The following is a 27,948-nucleotide window of genomic DNA, read 5'->3' on the forward strand; positions in this document are numbered from 1 at the left end:
GTTGTACACTGCTTTAAAATTTTGTTTTGCAAAATGTATATTATTTATTTATATTTTCTTATTCGCTACAAATCTTTCTACGGAATAAGTTCCAGTTGGAAAAAAGTACTTGCAAAATTTGTGTCACCGAAGTGGCTCTTCGTGCCTGCTTACTTTCGGACGTTGCTCATGCGACATAAGCAACTTCTCCGTGAAATATATACCGACCCTCACATGCGTACACAACGCCCGTTTAATATTCAATATCTACGCCACCGAGATCCAAGATTCCGAGCTCGAGATATTCATTCCGCCGTATGTGTTCGTGCGAAGGATAGGTACTTACGTATCCGCCCGATTACGTATGTGTGCCAGCGTTTCGTCGTAAAAAGTCGTCCATGCTGCAAACGCGACTTGCTTTTTATTCGGCTCGGTAGATCGCTTTTTGAATATTCCGCGACGTACGTGGAACGTCGTACATGTGGCTTGTAGGCAGGTGTTACGGAATCGCAGCAGCGTACACATATAACCGCGAAAACAGAGTGATAAGTTGCCAAGCGCAGCCGTGTTATATTTCACGGATCTTGTGATCTGTAATGATGTAACATAACAATATAATGTAAAAAATGTAATTTTTAACCAGAAAATATATATAAAAAATGCTATACAAAAAAATCGTATCAAACGGGATATTTGTGTTAGAGCATAAGAGATGTCTGACTATATACTGGCGTTTCTACTTGCGGGCCGCATATATGATGATATTGTTCTACTTGTTCTCCTATATTTAATCGTAAATTCATTTGTGTATCATAAATTCATATGAAAATTATCGTAAGAAATATATTCAAATCCACCTGGTATCAAATGCAATTAAAGTTTGATTGAATAAAGATAGACTTTGAGACACATAACAATATAATGTAAAAAATGTAATTTTTAACCAGAAAATATATATAAAAAATGCTATACAAAAAAATCGTATCAAACGGAATATTTGTGTTCGAGCATAAGAGATGTCTGACTATATACTGGCGTTTCTACTTGCGGGCCGCATATATGATGATCTTGTTCTACTTGTTCTCCTATATTTAATCGTAAATTTATTTGTGTATCATAAATTCATTTGTGTATCATAAATTCATATGAAAATTATCGTAAGAAATATATTCAAATCCATCTGGTGTCAAATGCGATTAAAGTTTGATTGAATAAAGATAGACTTTGAGATACATAACAATATAATGTAAAAAATGTAATTTTTAACCAGAAAATATATATAAAAAATGCTATACAAAAAAATCGTATCAAACGGGATATTTGTGTTCGAGCATAAGAGATGTCTGACTATATACTGGCGTTTCTACTTGCGGGTCGCATATGTAATGATCTTGTTCTATTTGTTCTCCTATCTTTAATCGTAAATTCATTTGTGTATCATAAATTCATATGAAAATTATCGTAAGAAATATATTCAAATCCATCTGGTGTCAAATGCGATTAAAGTTTGATTGAATAAAGATAGACTTTGAGATACATAACAATATAATGTAAAAAATGTCATTTTTAACCAGAAAATATATATAAAAAATGCTATACAAAAAAATCGTATCAAACGGGATATTTGTGTTCGAGCATAAGAGATGTCTGACTATATATTGGCGTTTCTACTTGCGGGCCGCATATATGATGATCTTGTTCTACTTGTTCTCCTATATTTAATCGTAAATTTATTTGTGTATCATAAATTCATTTGTGTATCATAAATTCATATGAAAATTATCGTAAGAAATATATTCAAATCCATCTGGTGTCAAATGCGATTAAAGTTTGATTGAATAAAGATAGACTTTGAGATACATAACAATATAATGTAAAAAATGTAATTTTTAACCAGAAAATATATATAAAAAATGCTACACAAAAAAATCATATCAAACGGGATGTTTGTGTTCGAGCATAAGAGATGTCTGACTATATACTGGCATTTCTACTTGCGGGCCGCATATATAATGATCTTGTTCTACTTGTTCTCCTATATTTAATCGTAAATTCATTTGTGTATCATAAATTCATATGAAAATTATCGTAAGAAATATATTCAAATCCATCTGGTGTCAAATGCGATTAAAGTTTGATTGAATAAAGATAGACTATGAGACACATAACAATATCCTTCTCTAAAAAAGGCATGTTAAATCGATTTTTGCAAGTATTGTTGCCTCTTTTCCGCGATGCTGATTGATTGTCTCGATTTGCGTTGTGCGTTATATTCTTAGTATCGAGAAGCTGTCATCGCAAGGATTAGCAGTTTGACAGTTTGTTTAAAATAAAATAAAATAAAATAATATATTTTAAATTATGTTATAATACTTTAAACTCGATTAATATTTTTGACAGTTATCAGCTGATTTCTGTCAAAAAATATTAATCGAATTTAAAGTATTATAACATATTATTTACAACTTATTACTACATATTTTAATATTTTTAACATATTATTTTAAAATTTAATTAGCAAGTTAACGCTTTATTAATATTTTTGGACAAAAATCAGCTGATTAAAGCGTTAATTTGCTAATTAAATTTTTAAATAATAATATGTTAAAAATATTGAAATAGTAATAAGTTGTAAATAATATGTTATAATATACCTTATCCGCGATTAATATTTTTTGACAGAAATCAGCTGATAACTATCAAAAATATTAATCGAGTTTAAAGTATTATATGTAACATATTATTTAAAACACATTATTTTATTTAATTTTATTTTGAACAAACTGTTAAACTACTAACTTTAGCAATGACAGCCTCTCGGTGCTACGAATATAACGCACAATGCGAATCGAAAACAGTCAATCAGTATCGCGAAAAAGATGCAACAATACTTACGAGAATCGACTTAAATGCTTTTTTAAAAAGGGATGTTATAATATATTAAATTCGATTAATATTTTTGACAATTATCAGCTAATTTTTGCCAAAAAATATTAATCGCGAATAAGATATTATAACATATTTAAAATATATTAATATTTTAATATTTTCAACATATCGTATATATGTATATAATAATATATACCCCCATTAGCGCTATTAAAATGTTATAAATAAACAATTTCTCACTCACCGATACGTGCAATAGCTGAGTTGTAGTACAGCACACATTGATCTGAAAACAAAATATTCAAATTATGTATATACATATGTGTGTGTCGAATATCTCATAAACAGTTTTAAAAAAATGCAGTTTAGGAAAAATGTTTTTATTTTGCATACCTCACAGATGCCCCGCTGTCGCCCGATGCTTTTCTGGGCCTCCTCCTCCTCTCTTGGTCCTCTGTAGCACTCACGACACTCGCGAAAATACGAATAATTATTTGCCCGAAACTTTACACGGCACTCCCGACACAACGCTCCCGACACGACGCGTGAATCACACTGTGTATCGCAATGCTACCTGTAACAAATAAAATACATACATATTAGAATATTTTATTATTTCGCATTATAACATACACAATATAAATATGTAAACTAGAATTAACGATAAACGTATCCACGGATCGCAACACATTCGCGCGCGCGACAACAGATTAAGTTGGGTTATGTTGGCAAGAGATTTTGCATCGAATTTTTCGCGAAATATGCGTTTCGAACAATTACGCCTACATATTAACGTTGAAATTATGATATGCGATTGATAAATATTACAATACAAAGGTTAGAAATCGTTTCTAACGATTATGCTTACTAATTAATCACAGCGGGACGCAGCTCGAACTGCCTGATACTCGCGGCGTTTCGGTAATGGCCGAGGCTACAAACATCGGCAACTTCACTCTAATAGCGCGCGCGCGATACTATATATATGTGACTTAATATTAATAATATTAATTAATTAAAACTCGAAGGAGATTCGTTCGAAAAGATATAGCTTTAGAAAGAAAAAATATTAATCGAGAATAAGGTATTATAACATATTATTTACAACATATTACTATTTTATAACTTTTACCATATTAATATTTTAAAATTTAATTAGCAAATTATAACATACACAATATAAATATAAATATATAAGCTACAATATTTAATTAGCAAATTTTCGCTTTATTAATATTTCTTGATAGAAATCAGCTGATTAAACCGTTAATTTGCTAATTAATTTTTAAAATAATAATATATTATAAAAATTGAAATAATGTTTTAAATAATATGTTATAATACTTTAATTAAACACGATTAATATTTTTGACAGTTATCAGCTGATTTCTGTCAAAAAATATTAATTGAGAATAAGGTATTATAACATATTATTTACAACATATAACCATTTTTAATTTTTACCATATTATTATTTAAGTATTATAACATATTATTTACAACATATTACTATTTTAATTTTGTTTTAATTTAAATTTAAAAATTAATAATTTAAAAAATTTAATATGTATATGTAAGCTAGAATATTTTTGCTTCATTAATATTTTTTGACAGAAATCAGCTAATTAAAAAAAAGTGTTAATTTGCTAATTAATTTTTAAAATAATAATATGGAAAAAAATTAAAATAGTAATATGTTTGTAAATAATATATTATAATACCTTATTCTCGATTAATATTTTTTGACAGAAATCAGCTGATAACTGTCAAAAATATTAATCGGGTTTAAAGTATTATAATATATTATTTAAAACATTCTTTTTTAACATAAAATCGAAGAATGGTGCGCGCGTATCGCGCGTTTGTGTTGTTCTAGTAATGTAAAAAATGTAATTTTTAACCAGAAAATATATATAAAAAATGCTATACAAAAATATCATATCAAACGGGATATTTGTGTTCGAGCATAAGAGATGTCTGACTATATACTGGCGTTTCTACTTGCGGGTCGCATATGTAATGATCTTGTTCTACTTGTTCTCCTATCTTTAATCGTAAATTCATTTGTGTATCATAAATTCATATGAAAATTATCGTAAGAAATATATTCAAATCCATCTGGTGTCAAATGCGATTAAAGTTTGATTGAATAAAGATAGACTTTGAGACACATAACAATATAATGTAAAAAATGTAATTTTTAACCAGAAAATATATATAAAAAATGCTATACAAAAAAATCGTATCAAACGGAGTATTTGTGTTCGAGCATAAGAGATGTCTGACTATATACTGGCGTTTCTACTTGCGGGCCGCATATATGATGATCTTGTTCTACTTGTTCTCCTATATTTAATCGTAAATTTATTTGTGTATCATAAATTCATTTGTGTATCATAAATTCATATGAAAATTATCATAAGAAATATATTCAAATTCATCTGGTGTCAAATGCGATTAAAGTTTGATTGAATAAAGATAGACTTTGAGACACATAACAATATAATGTAAAAAATGTCATTTTTAACCAGAAAATATATATAAAAAATGCTATACAAAAAAAATCGTATCAAACGGGATATTTGTGTTCGAGCATAAGAGGTGTCTGACTATATACTGGCGTTTCTACTTGCGGGCCGCATATATGATGATCTTGTTCTACTTGTTCTCCTATATTTAATCGTAAATTTATTTGTGTATCATAAATTCATTTGTGTATCATAAATTCATATGAAAATTATCATAAGAAATATATTCAAATCCATCTGGTGTCAAATGCGATTAAAGTTTGATTGAATAAAGATAGACTTTGAGACACATAACAATATAATGTAAAAAATGTCATTTTTAACCAGAAAAAATATATAAAAAATGCTATACAAAAAAAATCGTATCAAACGGGATATTTGTGTTCGAGCATAAGAGATGTCTGACTATATATTGGCGTTTCTACTTGCGGGTCGCATATATGATGATCTTGTTCTACTTGTTCTCCTATATTTAATCGTAAATTTATTTGTGTATCATAAATTCATTTGTGTATCATAAATTCATATGAAAATTATCGTAAGAAATATATTCAGATCGATCTGGTGTCAAATGCGATTAAAGTTTGATTGAATAAAGATAGACTTTAAGACACATTAAAGCAAGAGAGATTCTGTTTAAAATTGGAACTTTTGATAAAGCGCGAGGCATTAGCTTCGCTTCGGATCCCTTTCTGCCAACTAAACGAATACTACGATGAGATCGAATTACAATAGCAAATTCGCTGAATCGCGAAGAAATTCGGTCGCCGATAATCGATCTATCTCGCTGCGCCGCGCAGTCAGAGCATAGTTGGCCGATACTGCACGCTCGGCGATATTTCAACGGCATATCGCAATATTGTACCGTCAACGTTTACCCCAGCGTAGCGCGATTCCGTTGGTAATCATTTCTAGTCGAGCAAATATCGCTCGGCGGAACAGTTCATTCGCAACATTTCGACCCCGGAGAATTTAATCGTTAATATTTTCGGAGACGCAAGAATTCTGTCGCATCGCGTAACTGAACGTCATTGAATCAATGAAGTCTTGCGTGTATACGTATGACGGATTGTGAAATATCTGTAGACAGTAAGAGAGACAATAGATACACAGAAAAGGAAAAAAAGAGAGAAAGAGAAATTATGCGTCTTGATATTAAATCCATTAAGAATGTATACATATAAGCATTACATTACAAATAATTAATAATTTTTACTTCAATTAGACAAAAATATAAAATTTTAGACATCAAAATATATAATTTTTTTTATTTTTCTCTCTCAAAAAAATTAAAATTTTGAATGTACTACATGCAATCTGTATTTGCATTGCTAAAACATACAAAAAATAAAAAAAATATTTTTTTATCAATTCTATTGTAATATCTCAACATTTTCCTGAATAAATTTTTTTTTTAGTTATATAGTATAGTTATCCAATGTAAATATGTTTGCATGAATAATTTTATATAATAATTATTAATATGATTAATTAATATGATTAATCATACGATTATATAAGAATGCATTAAGATAGGTGCAATAATGCTTGTGTCATAAACAACAGCTGTTGTGTGGGACATGTGCTTCTGTAAATATTGAATTATTTATATTGGTTTAAAAAACGACCGATACGCACGGACGTCGTAACGCATTCAAATTGGAGAAGAAAAATATATAGAAATTGAAGATTTTTTTAATTATAAAAATCAAAATGTCGCTAGAATAACTCTGATTAACTAACATGATTAAGAAGAAATGCCCGCCCAAATAATGAATTAATGAAAATATAAATAATCAAATGTATATATATTAGAATAATATATATTTCGATATATATTTCGGAATTGTTCTCTCTTTGCTTTTAGCGTTTGTGAAGCAATGACATTCTCTACTCTGTTGCCTTTCAAATAATATCTAATCTAAATATGCGCAAAGATAAATTTTTGCAAACTCGTATCCATTTGTATATCTATCCGATACTTCCCTTACTTCGTAAGCATCCCTAGGTGTAATAGAGACCGGAGGTAAGGCGCAATTCGCTGCAATATTAAGTAGATTCGTCGCCGGATATCGAGAGTAGCGAGTTCTCTGAAGAAGGGTAGGGACGAAGGGTTGAATCTAGAGGGCAGAGGCCGTGTACGTAGGGAGGTAACCTGTATGCTGGACATGTGCGACCCGCACGACTTCTGTTACAGAGAGACGCGCCAAGCCTCGTGCCACACGTATACTCTGATATTTGGTGATCCTGAAGCGCACATACACACCAACGCGAGCGGTCAATCGGTGGACGAGCGCACGAGTTTGTGTTGGGGTGTCACTTATGCTACTCACGAATGTAGGGTCGACAGCTATTGGCGAGCGTGCAGCAGTTACCGTTGAGGGAGAGGGACTTTGGATATCAATTCTGTGCGCGATTGAATTATAAAATCTGTTTAACAAGTAAGATAAATGGTTATGATCGTTATAAATGTCAATTTGGGTGTCGCATAATAAAAACTTCGCCATAGATAGCATCGAAGATTTATCATCAGAAAGTATGTATATGTGCGATTTTAATATATATATAAAATAAATAAATGGAGAATATATATGTAGCCCTCCATATATAACGTTGTAAGCAAATTACATTGCTGTGTTAAGGATACGCGAATAAAGGCAGAGTAAAAAAGAAGCGAGATAATTATTTAAATAAAGCACCAAAGATATATATTTGACGCGCGCCGGAGCGTAACGTTGTAATGTGGTATTTGCGATATCGGGCATAATTCATTATACCCAAGAGCTCATTACTTCCCGTATCTAATAACACGTCCACGAGCGGCACGTACAACGACCCGCGCATCCTCCGCACGGACTTATATCCGTTACACGGCTACCGTCGTCGTCCTCGTCATCATATGGCGCGCATACACTCGCCGGATAGTCTGCGGGCTACACTCCCGAGGTAACGATCGTTTCCACACAGTGTAGTCTTTGTCGATATCGATGATGTTGTTACCCGCGCCGGACATTGCCCACGCCAGCCACGTACGTGTGTGTAGCCGATTTTCGGGGATGCGTGTTCGTGCGAGCATCAATCGAGAGCCTCGGTACAAGAGACTACAACTACCCTTCATGCACGTATCTTCGTTACTGCCTCCTGTTTTGAGATGCGCTGTGTATAGAGCCTGGTAAGTTTACGTGAGATCTAAACGAGTATTCCTAATTTAAATATAATGATAATAGCCACAGCATTAAACTTGTTTCAATTATTATATAGAAATTTATATGTACAATATATTGTTATTCTCTCAAGTAATGCAATTGTAATTTATAATATTTTTCCAGAATCTGTCTGATATTTTTTTGCTTTATACTTGATTTTCTTGCTTGAACTTTATAGTAATTTGTCTTGTGATAACGCAAAATGAATTTCGCTGACTGACAAATCGAAACAGCCGTTTTGCAGAACATCTCCGACGAGTCTCTGACTTCTCTGTAATTTCTGTTAATCTTTGGCGAAGATCTATCTTCAATGGAGATCCGTAATTCATTTTCGTCATGCTGGAAAAGCGTGGCGGATTTGTTTTACTCGTTAAACCGAGCCACCTCTAATGGAGCTTAATAAATCATCTTTGACATGCTCGGCCTGTGTAATAACGAGCCCGATATTTCAGACTTGAGATTTTACTAATGCAATATCCAATGATTTGGACACTGAGTACCAACTAGTACGAGGATTTCACAGAGATAGCATTTACAATCTCAATTTGTTCATTCACTTTTACATTTAATTTGATATAGGTATTATCGCTCACATTTAATACGAATTTTATGTAACAAATGAACATCTCACACAAATATTGTGAGATTCTACATATAAATCTTGATGATAAAAAAAAATTGTCGAAACAACCTAAATTTGACAAAAGCAGAATAAAAATGTACGTGTAGATTTTTATCCAAGCGCGAAAAATGTCCACAGTTAAATATTTTACAACTGCGAAGGTTGGACGCCCTTGTAACTTGCTTAATTATTAAAACTACTTAAAACTTCGAACTCTGCCTGCTGTCAAAATCCTCGCTCTAACGCGAGATATTGCGGCAGAAGTTCATCGCTTAGCGCGGTCGAAAAAAAATTTTTTTCTCGAGCAGAGCACATAAAATTTCCAGACGTATGTACTTTCTCCACCCCCGCCACCCCTGCGTCGGTGTGTATTGTTCGCATCCCTCGATGGCGCAAGCTGCATGTTAAAAGGACACAAGCGAAGGCTACCACCAACACCGGCAAAGGATATCGGCGCGCTGGTAGGTCCCGTAAGGAGCCGTCGTAAAATGCACGATTCAACGACGCCCGGTCCCGCCTTGAAATATCCCGCAGCCTCCACGGAATCGCCGTAGTGTAGTCGTTATCCCCCACGGGAAGCCGTGGAAACCTCCTTTGAAAACCCGCGGCGCATTCTTATTCTCTCCTCCTCTCGCCCCCGATACGTTACATCATAGCGTTTCTCCGCTTCTTTCATTCTTCTCGCGAGATATGCGCGATTTCGCACGTAGTTTGCGATTATCTTTCTCTCCCGCGATGTCACAGAGAGACATGTTGCAGTATGTCCGATAAAAAATACAAAGTTTGCAAATACTGATAATATTTTTTATCGAAACGCATCAGGAGAACGCTTTTCATCAGCACAAAAGTATCAAAAGATCAATATTCATTGCCGTTATGTGATAAAAGCTTATACACCAGATGCATCTATTATCGAATTTTCGTATATCACAATATTGATCGTGTAAAATTTTTTGTAAGTAGATAGGTATTGTTTTGAAAAAATAAAGTATATAAATATGGATGAAATTCTATTTAATTGCATGTCAATGAATACTGTTTAACTCCTTTTGGTGCATACCCGACGCATGATCATAAATTGTATAGCAAACCACTTCTCTCGAATAGCTTAACAATGTATGTTTAATTATACCTGTTGTATGCTAATATTTGCATTTAATTATCGTAGTAGGTTTTTTAACTCGTTGAATTATGATAAAATAATGTAAAAAAACTTTGTCGCAAGTTCGATTTACTTGGAGATGACACGTGCAATTAATAATCATTTAAGTATAATTACGTGGTTTAAAAAAATTATCTTAAAATATTCATATTCAAACTTGCGCTTTGATAATATCGAGTCGAGCTGTAAGTAATTACCGAGATTATTCGCGCGAGAGTTCATCTTTTAATTACAAGTCAAGAAGAGAAAACAAGCATGGAGAATATTTTATACTTGAATTCAAATTCATATCTAAATATTTCATTAAATTCTTAAGTTAATATTCAATTACACGTTCGATATTTTAGTTTTTGTAATAATTTAATTCTATAATCAACTAATGGTTCTTGATACTCTTTGCAAGTATAGAAAGTAGCATTTTATAGTACTGTTATAAATCGTTATCTTCTTAAAAAATACAGAAGAATTTAATTACTGTTCCACTCGATATCGTTAATTTTTTCTGCCGACAAACATACTAAATACACTTGCATGATTGCGTCGATTTTTTCCGCGCAGAAATATACGGGCCGAAAGTATACACTGCGCGCACGCTTGCCTACTCTACTAGTTTAATTAAGTAGTTAATTTAGTCGACACGAGGCGTAGAACAGAGGGGGCCAACAGAGGCGGTCGTTGTTTTGCAGCGAGGGAGCAGCATCGGTTGTTTTGTCACGTGTGCAGTGATAATTTGATTGTGCTTAGAGGCAGGATATGATGTCACGCGGCATCACTGTACCCCAAAGCAGTTAATGTGAATGCAGTTTCCTGCAGGTTGCCTGCGCAGTCAAATTAACGGGACGCGGGGATAATCGAACCGTCTATAACGAAGCGAAATTAGGAGATTATCACTTATTACGGGGGCACAATGAGCTAGTTGCAATTTGTCAGCTTACGTGGCGGTCGTTGTAATATGCAATGGCAATCAACGACGATGTCCAAAGTCGGACCGCAAATTTCGTACTGTTGCAGAACCCAGAAATTATCAATTAAAATCGACGATAGCGAACAGGTAGGCGCGCGCGCGCACGTGTATGTCTGTGTATTGCTGGCAGATTTTATTTCGCCTATTAAAGGACGGTATTAATAAATTTTCCTCTGTACTGATCGGAAATATATATCTGAATTGATGATAAATCCATTTAATACCAAATAAACACGATATAATCCGAATGAAATAGCATCAGCGTGAGGGATTTTAAAATACACGCTATTTTAGAATCATTTCACGTTGATTGCAATTGTTAATTTCAATATCACTAACATAAGTACTACGATTAGATTTAACGGCAGTAAAATTTATCCGATTTGCAATTTGCAATGTTTAAGGAGATAATTTTTTAAGCGATTGGTATTATCGGATAAATAATGTACAAAACTCGAAACGCGTTCATAAGATCTTTAAAAATTTTAAGTGTTAAAAGATATGTGTAACATATATTAATAAAGAATGTTCAAGTATTCTGTGACACATTCATTAATTATGCTTACCTTTGAGTTTACGTTTGCCAACTATACAATGAATTAAATGAATTTTATTAATCATTATTTACGGTTGTGCATATGGTCAATTAATGTCGCCATAAAACATTAATTACATTATAACTAATATCTTTAGGGTCCTTGAGATAAGAGATAGCAAACATATCCTAATGAATGCTTTTGGCGGAAACTGTCAGGGTAGTAAAATATCGACACCAAAGCGTATGTAAAACGAGACCACACGGCACTCGCTGTGGAAATGTAATAAGCGAAACGTTAGAGATGGTGGCTAATTAACATTTTCCTAGGGGTCTGAATCTAGCGTAATGCTCATTAACATTTCCACATTGACACGTCGCAAGTAAACTTTGCAAAATACAGCGAAATCAGAATCGTGCAAAGCACATAAACGAGACGAACGGTCTTAATTTCATTAATGCATTGCAGTTAATTACGCAAAGATACTCTTAAATAAAATACTGTATAGAAAGAGATAAGAGAGAGATTTTAATTATAGCTATAAATAGCTATAAATAAGAGCGTTTGAGTTATAGCTATTAAGTAAAAAGAATTTCGGGAAAACGCTAAATTTATTAGACTTCTCCCAAAAATGTTTCCGAGATTTATAAAAATAGTTTCAATTTAGATAAACTCTATTATCAATTTTCCGTCTTATATAAAAAATTTCTATCTAATATAGTGTCCTAGTTGCGTTCGATTGCTTTCTCAAGTATTCGATGACCATCGAGAGAATTCATGATTCTTTAAAAAAGAAATTCTTTCTTTCCTAGAGAATGCAATGAGGTAAATCAGGCGGATCGATTTTATGATACCCCCATGATCGCAAATAAAATTATCGCGTGATCGCGTGACTCTTGCAGTTGCATCGGCCGATAGTGGCAATAATCGTTATAATGCATTCGTAGCATAGGGTCAACATTGGCGCTCGGCGTTCACTTTTTGCTCGCGCAATCCACTCTACGAATCCAATCAAAGTAATTGATTAACGTCCGCTTCGTACAACCACGATACGACGAACTACGTGTGAACAGACTTATCTATACCCCCATAGCGTAATTAACACCAAGCCGCTGCGCAACTAAACTATCTACATCATGCTATTGCGCCCGGAAGCGCGAACATCCATATCGATGATGAGAGACTCCCAAATATCTCGGTAAGTTGTGTAAATGTCGAAATATTGTGCCTCAATAAGATGGAGAAACCGATTGTCATCATTTGTCATTATTATCATTATTAATATCTAACATTAATCGCCAACATCGTCATAATTATACTCATTTCTCTATCTGCTGTCATATAATATCTCGCTTTATTTTATTAAATTATTATATCTTATATACTTTAGTGTATATAATGAATTTTATCCGTATTACAGGAATTTCTAATATGCGTGTATTATATTGCAATTTTAAAATCTTATATTTTTTTATATAAAGAGTTACCATTTATAATTTAAATTATAAAAGAACCGATAATCCAAGAAAGATCTCAAAACTAGTTTATTCAGAAATTTTGCAAAAGTTCCTAAAGTAATTATTACCGTGTAAAAATAGAGTTGAATAAGATCGTTAGCTTGATAAATAAAAACTCCGAATTATAGGAGGATTAAGAAGAGTGAATAATGCTAACTCAACATTCATTCTCTACGTTGTTACAATTTCAAAGCTCGTGCGGTGCAAAAAACTGGCGAACGTTTTTAAAAACCACAGATTAAAGCGCGCCTACGGCAAGAATCATTTTCCATAGCAGTACTCGTTAATAATCGAGTTAATTATCGCGAATGAACGTAACATCACGCGCGACAAGAGGATCCGGAATAATCAATATGAAATTATGAAACGCTTTTCGCAATCGTCACACAGCGATGTCGGCTATGCCGCGACGTTGATCCGCGTGTAATCTCATTATAATCCCTCCCCATACGTTCGTATTCGAAAACGATTAAAATGACATAATCTGCGAACATTCTGAAATACAAAAAGTAGTTATGGTTGTCTTGTAGAATAAGTATCAGAATCTTAGTAAGAATTTTTTATAAATAATTTTTATAAATTTTTATAAATACTAAAATCCTTATATTATTATATCTTTGAGAAAAAGAGGCTTACACGCATTAAATTATATATCATATAAAAAATATATATTGCAATAATCTTCGATGGAAAGATAAAAAATGAACGATGTTTTTGATTGCACAAGATAAGAAGAACATGTAATAATAAATATGAAAAAGAGAGTTAAAACATTAATATTTTCATAAAATTTTCATTCATCAGACGGACAAAATTATGTTTTCTACAATGTTTAGCAATATGTTCCTTAAGCGATATTAATCCTCCCGGTAATAATAATTATCCGTTAACACGGTATTGGGGTTTAATAGAGTTCCATCGTATAATATTTAAATTCTCGTTACAGCTCGTCGGACCAAGCGAATTTCGAGATCATACTCGCTTCAATTATCGGACGGGCGAAACATCACGCGGCCAGCGTCTGTCGCGAACCGCTGACGTTGAAATTATATCCATCTATATATCGGACCCGCCCTTCGAATTCGTCGCGCACCACCGGCCCCGTCGCCGACGCTTGATCCACGTATAATTTCATAATAATCCGTCTCTGTGTACATTTGTCCACTCGAACAGGGGCGAAACGGACCGAAATCACGTATCACGGGTCGATCCGCCGGCTGAGTTTACCTTAAATGAGTCCACTGAATCGGTTATTGTCCGCCGGACTGTGTCAATCCGGTCGGTGCAAATGAGAAATTCGTTTCGGCCGGCGCAGTTTGTTCACCAGGGCGGAACGAGATTCCCACGATCGCGCGCGGCAAGAACGTTCCTCTGTGTACCGAGACCGGATACGAGAGGGAGGCGAGGAAGAGGGTGTGTTGCCCCCTCGACGTTGCGGTCTCTGGTTATTAAAACAGAGATGATTAAAACGTGCCTTGTTATAGCGGGGAGGGGAAAGCACCAGTTCGCATTTTATACTCCTTCCGCGTTCCCGTACGAGACGGCACCCTGCTGACTTAACAACGGAATTAACGATGCTTCCGATGTGACATGATCTCTTGATCGAGCGATTTGAAGAAGAGAAAATGCGTTCCTGGCACGTGCATTTTGTTGCAGCAGACGTTTTGCATTTTAGAGGGCGACGCGTCGCGAAGATGCGATTTTTGTATAGAAGCAATCATGCTTTTTCACGTTGAAAATGGGAGAGAGAGAGAGCTCTAAATTTTTTCCAGGAAATAAAATATACAATGTCTCGTATACCATAAAAATAAATTATAGTAGCCGCAATTTGTGGCGTGGAATTTTTCTATCGTCAAGTTAACGTCTGCCTGCTATGAGATTTAAAATATTGAAAAAGAAAAGAGTACCACGCTTGGTCTTTATAATATTTTTATGATATGAAAATTTCTCCTACGTTAAAATCTGCAAAATTTTAACTATTTTTAACTTACAGTTAATCTCTATTATATAAAAATTGTTTAATAAATGTGTTACGGTATGGATCTCGTCGAGAGAGTCGTATTAGTTATTGCGAGATTTTTCGGGAAATTTATGTTATCGATACAAAGCACAGTTTTATCTACCGTGTTATCTGGCTGATACTGCGGAAGGAAAAATGAGTTTCACAGCACACGCCTGTGTGAATTAATAAAATTTACGTTACGTTACATAAAATGATAGCACAGATGGAAAAATTATATAGGTATTTAAAACGCTTTATTGAAAACGTTTTCAAATGCTCTCTTTCTTTTAATGCTTACTGAATTACGCAAACTGAAAATGTCAAAACGAGTGTTTTCGGAGTTACGCAATCTCTCGCCTTTCTCGGAGGATATCATAATCTTTTAGCGAATGCGCTATATAGGATAGACGCGCGTATCGGCGCCCGTTCAATTATGGAATTAACCACGCGAACGGTCAGCGACGTAATAAATGCCCGCTGTTGCAACGATAACGGCACGAATGAATGCAACGGATAGCGGTATTTATGCGATCCAGATATCAGAGGAACAATAACCGGTACCGCGGTATCGTGCACGCGCGCGCGCGCGCGTAATTATTTTGGGATTAATGGCTAGGTAACACATAGGTGACTACTCATTGGCCCGAAATATTCTGCGCGATAGAAGGGAAAAAAGGAAACCGCCGCGAGAGAGAATGTTCAGGACGAGGCGGTTAATTGTCGTCCGATTCGGAATGCGGCTGCGCTCGATTAGAATTTCGCCGGCCCCTCGGTTCGGTTATCATCTAGACGGACCTCTGGCATTCGGGGTTTTCGGTATTAACCCTCGGACATGTACGAATACTTTCAACTACCCGCGACTGACAGAATTGGGTCATATTTGATTTGCCAGTGTCGCGTCATACATAGCAGATTGCCTGTCGCCGAGCTTGGAATGTGGAAAAAGGCTAATTCGACAAAACCAAGTTTCCATATCAGAAACGATATTTCATTGGGCTTGTAATAATATTTAACTTTCGAATGAGAAACATATGAAAAGTCGCAGCTGCGCGTGAAGCTCGTTTGATAAAGGAAAAAATAATTTTCTCCCGATTTTTTCAATTTATATTATACCGGTTATTTTCCGGAGTTTTCGTTAACAGATGCTTGATGTGTTAACAATTATATTCGCATAAAGAAATTGCGTAAATTTATGAACATGTAAATTTTACGTACGATGCACTGGGATTAGCTGTATGAATATATTGTTATAGTTGTTATATACATCCATTACATTGTGGAAATATAATATATGTGAGCCTTATATAGAGATATCATATTGTGATCTTAGAATTTTTATATTTGATTTACATAAAAAAAGATCCTTTCCGACCGTAAAATCGATTATCATTTCTCTTGAAAAGTTATGTGTTAAAAGAGAAAGAGCACACATGAAACAATTTTATATTTCATAAATATAATGCAATAATTAATTTTCCTAATTATAATATATTAAAATTGAGGATTATTTTTCCTTGCGATCTGAGTTAATATTGGATACGTTTCACATTCCTGACTGGATCATTTTGGAAGAAACGAAGAAAAAAAAAATAAATTTTAAACAATTTTCAAATGAATACACTCGCCATGATAGATTACAATTTGAAATAAATCCTCGGGCGGAATTCGTAAGTGTGTTCGTTTCTACCGAATATTCCGTACGACGGTTTCAAAGGATAAAATAAAACACCGCCGCGGATTTTGAGAGCGCGCATCGCCAGGTTTTATCACGGTAATGAGCATCCGGGTAGCTTTTTTCACGGCACATATATCACGCGGATAATACACAGCGGTATGTCAGAGGAGATGGAGAGGGAGGGTAACGTCCCTCGTAAGAATATTTGTGTGGGAACGGAGGGATGGTTTGGCTTAAGTTCTCGTAACATTCCTCCACCTTCGTACTTTTCCCGTCCCTCCCCGCGAGAGAGCCAAAGCATCAGGGTCGAAGGACTCAACAAATATCATAAAATGTAAATGTCGAGGATTCCGCGCGATCCCGACGAGAAATTTACCAATACGTCAGAGCCCTTTCATCCGCGCGCCGCGAGTTTACGGTTGGATTAATTCGCAATTCGTTTTCCGTTTTCACGGTGTGTTATTCTGAAATTAAAATTTTTGTCTATATTTATATATATGTATATATACATATAGAAAGAGAGAGAATCCGTCAGTCACTGTTATTTTTCTGTGAACATGTCAACCAATATGTATCTCTTTGCATATTTTCAGTATATTGCTCAATTAATATATTTAATTATCTATTTGTAAGTACGTAAAAAAATAAATTAGCAAATGCACATTAAATGTTTGATTTAATAATAAAGAGGCAATCGATTAATTTTCTAATTGACAATCTCGTTAGCAATATGCTGATTGCGAGCAGAAGTAAGCTATATTTAATAATTCGACAATTAAACACAAAATTGTTACTTGTCATCTGTTCGTCTCTACGTGTATCTAAAGACTTTTCATTTCGACATTGCTGATCCTATCGTGGGGATCGTCAATGCTTATTCATGATGAATCGTTTAATTTTTTCTCAGTAAACGAATTTTTAGACGATCTGCCAAAATGTATGGCGTAGAGTCGTTTATCTTTAGATGATTTGTCGTCGTCCGGGGACAAAGTTTGCACGAAGCTTCATATGCGATAGATGGAACACCGTCGACGTAACCAAGAAAAACTGCTCCTATCTTGGATCAGTGTTGTCGAGGCATTATTACGTTACGGCGTTGCTTTAATATTGGAACATACGGTATCTGTACATCTGCAGTACACATTTACAGACACACACATGCAACACAAACGCGAGAACGTGTGTTGTCCACTTACATGAATTCCTATATACTATATATATATATATATATGTTCGCCGTTTTGTGCGCTTGTACAGAGCGTTTCATGAACCGATTGTCAGAAGCTAACTGCAATAAAGAAAATTTATATAAACGATATAAACGTGTTTCAGTTGCGAGAGTCGATGCGTGCAAAGCACGGAGAATAATCGACTATTCGACAATTAAAAGAATATGAATCGGAAGTCGGAAAGTCATCAAGCTTATTAAGCCCGCTCGCCAACTTTTCGTAATATAAAATTGTAATTTAATTCGGAAAAATCCAACGCGCAAATTCCGAAAACGTTACGTACGTTCGCGAGAATTTGGCTGACACGCGCATTTTGCATCCGATTCGCAAGAATATTGCCGCGTATTGTAAAACACCCTGTACATATCGGATGTTTCGAGTTAAGTCGTATAAGATAGATGGTCCAGACGGTGACCCTCTCTCGCCCTTAACGTTTCACTCGCGTTTATGATATATGGCGTCGCCGCTAAAAACTGGCAGATGTGTTTTCGTTCCCCATGCGTCCTCCTTACGGGGGTGGACGGCCAACCGGGTGGCGTGCGCGCACCTTTTCCACCTTAGCAGTTGGATAAATCGACGGAAGATGCGAACAATACTTGAGAGATTATACGCTTAGGCGACGTGTCGTCACGTTGTGGAGGAAAAACGGACGCGCTCTTTGTCATCGCGCCACCGACTGCACGTTTCCTCCGCACGCGAGGTCGTGATATAATAATTCTCCCAAAAGAGATTCCGCGCCCGCTCCCTATTGTGGCATCGTGGACGAGGAGAGAATACGTCCGAAATAATTCACCGTGCGTAAAGAGAGAATTAAGCGCTTTGACCTGTATATCCATGCACATGTCATAGAAATTACATTGTCGCGACTAGTAGTAAAAAATAACACGCTTTAATCGCGTGGTTCGCCATCATTTCAATTTAATTTTCAATGCAATAGAGATATAAAAAAAAACATCTCAACATACACCCCATTTATCTCTCTAAATACTCGTATAATCGCCTCATATATTTGGAGAACAATTATTATCAAACTGGACATTGATGAGAGAATTGTCAGTATCTCATTTAGCAGAAAAATATATAATTATTAATTTCGTACAATATAATCAAACGTACTGCAACTACACTTTTGATGTGCGTAGTAGATGTATACGTCGATGATACCCGCGTTGACGATATTGTTGATTACGCGCGAGTGTCATAGAATATTATTCGCGTGTTACATCGTTATCGGGGTAAAACGTTTATTGTGCAAAACACATATTAATGCGCACGTATTGCTACGCTGTCGCATTCGCATAATCCGTCGCGAGTAATCTCATCGTGCGGTTAATCACACGCTTCATTGCGTCTACCGTGCAATCGGGACGTAATGAACGTTAAAGGCGGAGATGTATCTTGAAGCGCGACTTAAATGCGTAATCGAATCTGGAGCAAGCAACGACCGCAAGTGCTGCATCGAACGAACGAACGAACGAACGAACGAACGAGAGCGTCGTAAAAATCAGAAGGATAACATCTCTCAGATCGGGCGGTCGATCTAAATTTGAATTTCAAATTATGCACGTACACACGCACACATACATAGATATATAGTACACACGCGGCAGCGGAATCTCACGGAATTCAAGGGATGCGCGTGGATCCATTTCCTGGCATTTACGGTCGAATACGTAACGATAAATAAAGGCGTAACGAGATACGTGGGGCGATAAGTAAAGAAAAGTGAGAAAAAAATGAGGAAAAGGCGTGAGATGTAACTCACTTAAGGCCGGGTGACAAAATTTTGTTCGCGGTTTACGGGTTGGTCGGACGATACAACGTTGGCGAAGTTGTATTTTTCACGATGCACCGGAGGAAGGGTAAAGCGTCTTCCGGGAGATATATCCTAATTACGGCGATGGCGAGCCTTAGTCATGTTCGTATAAACAGGCATCAGAGGTAATAAGACGAAAAAGAGGATCGCGAGCGCGAATGAAACGTGGTTGCAGTGTAGGGTGATATCTGTGAAGGATAACAATGTGAAGAGAAGCTTGCAAAAATGTCATTCTTGATCCACCGATATGGCATCAGAAAAAGAAATTTATCTCTCGTAAAGGAAAAAATGAGATATTGCGATTTTATAAAAAGATATGCGCATACATAATTCTTTCTTTCATCAATCACACGATCGTAATATATCATTTCGAAAAGAATATTTTCTGCATATATACATATATAATTACATATATATATTATACATATAATGATATATATACATATGAATACTACGAATAAAATACAAGCAATAACAAGTATCCAATCATTAAATATAAAAAAAGTTAATCATGTAACGAGATGTGGAAGTTGAGAATGAATGCCTGACTATATGTAGCTATAACTACTGCATAATTTTCTATATTAGAGTTTTGAGATGAAACGTATGAATACTACGAATACAAGCAATAACAAGTATCCAATCATTAAATATAATAAAAAATAAATTATGTAACGAAATGAAAGTTAGGAAAGAATGTCTGACTATATGTAGCTATAACTACTGCATAATTTCTTATATTAGAGTTTTGAGATGAAACATATGAATACCACGAATAAAATACAAGCAATAACAAGTATCCAATCATTAAATATAAAAAAAAGTAAATCATGTAACAAGATATAGAAGTTAGGAAAGAATGTCTGACTATATGTAGCTATAACTACTGCATAATTTTCTATATTAGAGTTTTGAGATGAAACATATGAATACTACGAATAAAATACAAGCATTAACAAGTATCTAATCATTAAATATAAAAACAGTAAATCATGTAACGAGATATAGAAGTTGAGAATGAATGTCTGACTATATGTAGCTATAACTACTGCATAATTTCTTATATTAGAGTTTTGAAATGAAATTATATATATAATTATATAAATAATATATAAATAATATATAGTTAAGTTATAGATTACATTTAAAAATGCATCAAATTATATCCTTATACAAATTATATCCTGATGCTCTTATTACATCATTGATTAAAATTATATCTAATTATATTCAGGCAAATAATTTTGTATTATTGCTCTATAAATGATAATCCTCCAAGCGTAATTGACCATATAACGCGTATTTATCGCGATTAACGACGAGCAGAATCGATTTCCTGTAATAGTTATCTTATCGTACAGCGTCACTCGCTAGTGGGTATACGACTATACGGCGACGAACCTCTCCCGACCAGGGCGTGAAAAATAACCGTCTCGAATGGGCTCAACGGCGCCTCAAGGGCTCTTTCGCTCGCTCTTTAAGGGTGTGTATTTGAGTTTCAATTTAAAGGAGGCCACTTCAGGGGGATTTCCTGAGATGAATGAAGCTCTGGCGAAGCTACGGACTGGAAAGGGCTCAAAGAGTGTTCGGCGGCACCCTCGTCCGGCCACCGATCTTGTCGCGAATAATGGACGCTTTTCATTTCACCACGTTTCTTCGGCGATTAATTAACGGAATTAATCTCGATCGTCCGACTCGATCGAATTACTCCGACGAGCGCAGATTTCTTTCGTTTCATTATGTCGATGCGATAATAGACGAGTGATACGAGTGAGACGAATGAATGATTATTTCATTGACTAAACAAAGGAGAAAAAAAAAGAACGAAGAAATATTTATTTCATTAGACGTTAAATAGGCAAATATGCTGCAAATGTATCACATTGCGATATATTTTTTTCTTTTTTTTCTTTTCGAAAAACGTCATTAAACTTCTCATATTGTAAATTTTCGATTTTATTTTATTTCTCGTTGTTCATTTCGATTCACGTCGTCCAAATATATAAATAGCCATTTTACTTCACTTTTTAATTCATGTATAAAGAGATGATTTCCATCTCTTTCATGATCTCATAGAGTGAGAATGTTTCTTCGCGATGATACGATAAGAACATGGAAACTTCGTCAAAACGTCTCGTCTGTCTGTCTACCGCACTCTCTTTGTCTTTCTCTCCTGCATACAGTTACCGGGCCGCGAAAGAGGGTTTAAAACTTCGGAGCGCGGGATTTCATTTTTTAGCCCGCACCACTTTCCACCAAGTTAGGAGACTCACGCTCCAACGGCAAAGACATGAAAAATAAAGTTTACTCTTAAATTAACTCCCGCGACTGCGCCGAGCGTGCGCGTCTTTCACGTTTATGCGGTTCGTGTGTGCAGTTGCAGTTGCAACGTGGCAGGACGAAAAACAAGTTGGAGAGAGAAAGAGAAAAAGAAACGGAAAGGGAGAGAAGCTTCGTAGATGTTTAAGTACATCCTTGATTTTCCCTTGCTCTCGACTTTGTCCGACTCTTTGACGGACGGTTCTCTCTCCGTGATCTTATGCAAAATTTCTCGAGGCTACTTCGCAGTTACAGTTTATATCGCTCTTTTTTACCACTGCATCGTGAACAGTCGTGACTTTGTTTTACACTCTCGTCTCGTTTACCCTTTTGACGTCCCTATTCAGTGCGTAGCTCGTCTACACTTTAATTAATTAATTAAACACAAGCAACTGCACCATTTACATTTGTCTTTAGAAATAATTGTCTTTCGATTTTAAGGCGGAGAACTACATATGTACATACAGTGCGGTTAATATTTCTTGTTCATTTTGATGAAAAGTCTTTTAAGCATAAAAATAAAAAAACATGTCTATTAATTATTTTAAAAAATGTAATTAGTTAAAAATTAAATAGAAGAACGCATCATTTAATAACGCGATAGAAAATTAACACGTTGCTCTGTGATATTCAACATTAAAATTATTATGAAATTTTAGATTATTCAAGACACTTATGACATCTCCAATTAAAAAATGCTAATTTTGTAATTATAACTTGTAACTCAGAGATGACGGTGCAGATTACAATATCATTATATTGTATTTATAAAAAGCAATTGAAATTGTAAAAAGTAATTACTAAATTAGTTCTAATGGGCATCTACAAAGATAGGTCTTCTTAATAAAATTTTAATAAAATTAAGCACAACTGTAGCCAATCAGATGGATTTTCGAGGATGGACACTAAGATCTTCGGGAGATATCGTCTTAAACACGGATAAGGGGGGAACTGTTCGTAGGCAGCAGGGATTATAGCTTTCTCACGCCACATAACTTGGATATAGAACGAGCCTGAGGGACTCTATATGCCAACCTGCGTGGGCTTAACCAACATTTACATAGGCACAAACGTAGACTGAATAACAATGCTTGAAACAGAGTCGAAACCAACCGTGCCATTCTACCGAGCGGTCGTACCTGCGTTTAGACACAGGATTTACACACTGTGTCCATGAGAAATAGATAATTCCGCTGATATTTCCTTAACAGTAAATAAGTGAAGCGCGTCGTGACAATTTATGTATGTTGTTTCGTTATAAGTACTATTTTAAATTTTACTTTGTAAAAGGGAATAATATAATATATTTTTATGCAGGTACCTTTAAATTATAGTTATGTTTTCGATTTATTAAATTAATTTAATTTATTCACTGAGAGAATTTTCTCTTACAAAGAATTTACCTTGAAAATCATGGTAATCGTGGGACAATATGGTATGGAAAGAATTTTATGAGAATTTCTCTGATTATTATTTATCACAATAAAAATAATATCTATTGCTATAAAATATACTATACAGTTTAGTAAAATTAATCAAACATGTTTTATATTTTATTGTAATAGATATTATTATTTTTATTGTGATAAATATTAATCAGAGAAATTCTCATAAAATTCTTTCCATACCATATTGTCCCACGATTACCATGATTTTCAAGGTAAATTCTTTGTAAGAGAAAATTCTCTCAGTGAATAAATTAAATTAATTTAATAAATCGAAAACATAACTATAATTTAAAGGTACCTGCATAAAAATATATTATATTATTCCCTTTTACAAAGTAAAATTTAAAATAGTACTTATAACGTAATGTCAATTAACGCAATGTAACATATTGTCCCACGATCATGATTTTCAGGGTAAATTCTAAGAGAAAATTCTCGTGTTTGATTCAAGCAAAGATATGTTTTTCCAAAACCTTCCGATCTTGTTTGAAGTCTAATTAAGCGAAATAGAATAGATTTTGTTAAAAATTGCTTATATTTTAAACTTTACTAATATTTCGACATTTCCATTAAAAAAAAATCGATTTTGCATTTATATAAAAAGTTCCGCCTTTTATTCTAATTTTACCGATTTTTTTTTACGCGATTTATTATATGTATACATATATATAAATATACAATGTATATATACATATATCAGTTGTTTAAAAATATCATATATTTTATTAATAGTCATATATTCCAATAAACGTTCCCGTGTTGCATGTTGTTCTTTCTAAATATCACATGTTTGTTAAAAAACTGTTTTAATTCCAGTGTATGCAATAATTAAATTACACCCCCGCATATCGTCGTTTGAGTAATTGTGCTATTGTATCGGCGGTGCCAGTAACAGTAACGGATATTTATTATTCAATCGACAAGCGTCAATTTAGGCAAATTTAATAATTTGTACATATGCATTTTAGTCTGTTGGCTCGTGTCGGTGTCATTATTTGTCAGAATATATCCTCTATGTCGTACCAGCAGCTTTATCGAGCTTGATAAAGTAACCAATGTTGGCAGTAAATACTTTGTGACTGGCGTAAACAAATTTAGCAGGTAGTTTACGAACATTGACAATTGCCCGCGAAATCTATATGAATATACTTGATTGCGAACCCATTTCAAAATTGGCACTTAATTAAGCGAAATGGTTCACGTGTGACACTATAAATGCAGATAGATATAAATAGTATGCCAAATGCGCTTGTATCTTTTAGTAGGTATCTAGAAAATATTCGGATTAAAATATCGCAGGCAAAACATAAAAATTAAATTTTTCTTTATTTCGCCCTTTTTCTCTCTCTCTCTCTCTCTTTCTCTCTCATTTAATATTTCGCAGTAATATAAATTAGCGAGTATATGGCGCGTTTCGACGCGTCACGTGCGTAATATGCACGTACGTGGTTACACCGCAACGAAAAAGGGGTGACCTCGTACATACGACCGCAGCATGCTAACGAGAGAGCAATAAAATTAGTCTCAAGCTAATTAAATCGAACGTGCCTCTAATAGGCTAATGGCCAGTAATTAACAATTTGCGCGGCGCGGCGTGCGCGCGCGGGTCAAAGTAAGTACGGAGTATATATACAAGGGTGTTGGAAAAATACTTACAGGGATGGTGGTGCCACTCGGAGCAAACGATATACCGTCGTTTAAACATCACATGGTGCGTGCAAGAAGCAACGGTTGGTCCTAATGCTCGTCCGTGTAGGATGCGCAAAATCGTCCGCTTCCGCGATATTCGTACCCAACTGTGCTCGCTCGTGTGTGTGTATGTGGATGACGTCGCCTTTAGATGCATGTATTGTATGTCGCGATCTAATTCTGCAAAAATGGAATTAATTCGCGTGCTGTTTTGCGTGGCGATCAAAGCGGATGCACGGGACAATAGCGCACAGATTGCCTTCATTTCTCAACTTTTTTCCGCTTTAATTCCTTTCTGTGCATATATACATATAGAGCGTGTTGTGCATGGCCTATTTTCAAATTTATAATTTAAAATGTGACGAGAAATATATCGTTTTATTATCTCGTTGCTTTATACAGCGTATTACCGATAAATTATATGACAATTTATGTGAAATGGTGATTCTTTATAAATGTATATACAAATTTTAAAATATTTTTTTTTATTGGTATTGTGCGAGTTTTTTTTCGAGAAAAATGTTGTTAAAAATCTAGTATGTGCGTCTATGGAGCGAATAAATTCTAAAATCGTACTAACAAGTATCTATTCAATAAGATGTTTGTTATATGACTTTAGAATTTATTTGCATAATGCTACATATTTATTATATAATATCGTTATCGTTTTTTACTGATCTCTTGAAATGTATTCAACTAGATGAACAATGTTGAAAATAACATATGAAAATAGAAATTTATTGAAATCTGTTGCGTAAAATAAAAATGTTTAATCTTTAAAATCAATTTTATAAAAATTCTTACTATTTCTTTTTATTTTTTATCTTTATTTCGATTTCTCTTGTCAAATTAGGAATATTTGCTTGCTTAAATAACACATAGATCGTTGTGCCAAAAATAATTGCGCATTTTCGAACATTAAACACACCAATCCCAAAATAAAGCAACAATGCAACATGAGGAACGCAATCGAGATGAAGCCCGATATGAGATTGGCAATATGAATTGTTCCATTACTCGGTTGATCGAATGAAAATTATTAGAATTGCTCTTACCAGAGGCACTCGCGTACATAAAAAATCGTATAGATCAAATATTGTAAATCACTAGTGGCAGTTTGTATTATTTAAGCATACAGTATATAAATTCTGCCGGATATCTTAACAAGAATGTTCAATTTTTAAGAATCAATCAAATTAGCCATATCAATATATTAAAAAATAATAACTCGTATATTATTAAATTTGTTTATATATATGTATATATTGAATACAAACTTTTATATATATATAAAAGTTTATATTCAATCAAATTTACCTTAATTAATTTTCTTAGAGTCAATTTCACCATGTCTGGTCAGATGAATCGACGATTAAAATTAGCAGAGTGGCCATAAAAGTATTCATGGTATTCATAGATATGAATGTTTGCGGTTTTGGCAACCCTGCTAATTTTAACTGTCGGTTCATCTAATCGGATTTAGTGAAATTGGCCCTTAAAGAATAATTATAAAAGTTATAATAATAATAAAAGTAATAATAAAAAAATTAAGATCCTTCTTTATATCCTTATTAACATAGAGGTTATAAAATAATATAATAAAAACGGAAGGAAAAAAGAGACTTATTATTACTAAAAATATTAGGATAAGATAAATATATATTTAGAAAACATCAAAAGAAACTAAAAACAGAGCTTCCATACCTTTTTGATCTCCTTTGGACTTTCTATTTTAATTTGATTCTTAATTCGATCTCTCTTTTAATTTGATTCAATATCCATTATTTATATAACTATCGTCGTTACAATGGTGCAGAATGTTCCGCAATCGAGTCACTGATAATCACAAGCGTGGAATTACTCTGCAAAGGATACATATACATCACACGTCTGGGCCAAGGTTTGTTAGTTTCCCTCGGGATTTACTTAAACGTATACGTACGTGCGAGAAGTGGTAACGAGCGGCAGGGAAACGTAGAATAACAGCATCTCATATGTATCGTATCTCGACGTCTTCTCTGTACGATATCCTCCTTATTTAAGATTCTGCAACGTTTTCATCCCCGGTCGTCAGTTAAATTGTCTCGATTGAATTGCACTGTGTGAACTGTGTCCTGTGCCCTGTGCGCTGAAACTGCAGGCTTTTCATAATCTCGATGACTCATACTGATTATCGATATATCGATATATCGATAAAGTAGTAATGCGCAACGCGCGCATCGTTCGTAAATTAAACAGTATATCTCACTGTCTAATCTACATTGTAACTATAATTATATATATAATTTTGTGTGTGTGTGTATATATATATATATATATATATATATATATATATATATATATAATTATAGCTACAATGTAGATTGG

At 34.3% G+C, this 27,948-nt stretch overlaps 1 protein-coding gene and 1 long non-coding RNA gene across 3 annotated transcripts in view; one reads left to right on the forward strand and one right to left on the reverse strand.

The window, feature by feature from the left end:
* The window catches only part of LOC145943039 (lachesin), a 340,250-nt gene extending 332,331 nt beyond the window's left edge, over positions 1–7,919 (forward strand). For both annotated transcript variants that reach the window (XR_014426461.1, XR_014426462.1), the window contains exon 12: positions 7,594–7,919. The gene's annotated coding sequence lies outside the window, so the exon portion shown is untranslated. The remainder of the gene's footprint in view (positions 1–7,593) is intronic.
* Positions 327–27,706, reverse strand: LOC145943041 (uncharacterized). Its single transcript, XR_014426465.1, has 6 exons — positions 27,524–27,706; positions 27,286–27,443; positions 25,549–25,761; positions 3,262–3,442; positions 3,113–3,154; positions 327–570 (listed from the first exon to the last, which is right to left on the reverse strand). It is a non-coding gene; the product is annotated as an uncharacterized LOC145943041 (long non-coding RNA).
* Positions 27,707–27,948: the final 242 nt, after the last annotated feature.

This window comes from Prenolepis imparis, unplaced genomic scaffold (assembly GCF_030444845.1).
Source record: "Prenolepis imparis isolate NDT839.2.m4 unplaced genomic scaffold, iyPreImpa1.0 SCAF_11, whole genome shotgun sequence".
Classification (NCBI taxonomy): Eukaryota; Metazoa; Arthropoda; class Insecta; order Hymenoptera; family Formicidae; genus Prenolepis; species Prenolepis imparis.